Source organism: Miscanthus floridulus, chromosome 5, assembly GCF_019320115.1.
Source record: "Miscanthus floridulus cultivar M001 chromosome 5, ASM1932011v1, whole genome shotgun sequence".
Classification (NCBI taxonomy): domain Eukaryota; kingdom Viridiplantae; phylum Streptophyta; class Magnoliopsida; order Poales; family Poaceae; genus Miscanthus; species Miscanthus floridulus.
In genome coordinates, this window is record NC_089584.1 from 126,323,638 (window position 1) to 126,324,585 (window position 948).

The 948-nt window shown below is 40.4% G+C and overlaps 1 non-coding gene across 1 annotated transcript; it reads right to left on the minus strand.

Moving 5' to 3' along the window:
* On the minus strand, positions 1-109 carry LOC136455813 (small nucleolar RNA R71). The gene has a single exon (XR_010759279.1). It is a non-coding gene; the product is annotated as a small nucleolar RNA R71 (small nucleolar RNA).
* Between the last annotated feature and the right edge of the window lie 839 nt (positions 110-948).

The following is a 948-nucleotide window of genomic DNA, read 5'->3' on the forward strand; positions in this document are numbered from 1 at the left end:
ATGCTCTGCATGGGAGAATCTCAAGCTTTCAACAACAACATGATGAATCTGTCCCTGAGGCATGAGAACACTTTCAAGATTACATTATAGAATGTCCTCATCATGGGATGGAGAAGTGGTTACTCATGTAGACTTTCTATCATGGGTTGACCAACAGTACTCGTGAGACTATGGATGCTGCTGCTAGAGGTGCATTCCTATCACTCACTATCCTAGCTGCAACAGCTCTTATGGAGAAGATGGCCTCCAACCAAGGTTGAAATGAAGAACGTCTTCAGACCCACAAGAGAGGTGGAGGTATGCATCAAATCAAGGAGGTAAACATGATGTCTGCTAAGATGGACCTACTGATGAAGAAGCTCAAGATTGAGCCAATGAGAAGCAAGAAGTCATGCACATTCATGATTCTCGTATGACGTGTGAAGAGTGTGGAAACACTAGGCATTCAGGGAGCAACTGTCCAAAACCAATGAGGATGTGAACTTTGTCAACAACTACTTTTGTCCTCAACAGAATCAAGGATGGAATCAACAACAGAGGCCGAACTACCAAGGTAACCCTCAAGGTAATAATTTCAATAATTTTAATCAGCCACCCTTGAGAGAATTAATTGCTGGCCAATCCAAACTTATGGAAGGATTATCTTGAAAGGTAGCTACCAATGATAAAATTCTAGATAACATAAATAATAGAATGGATAACCTCTCCTTTGCCATTAAGAACCAACTAGCTTTAATAAAATGATAGAATCATAAATAGCTCAGCTGGCTGTTGCTAGTTCCTCCTTTCGACAAAGGTAAGATTCTAGGGGCAACCGGAAGATTTAGAAACTATAAATCTTATCGATATTCATAATGTAGCATACTACTATATACAACCATCGACGTGAAGGTGGTTAGACTATACCTTGCCAGAAAAGAAGAGCGATCTAGGAAGACATATCATCCC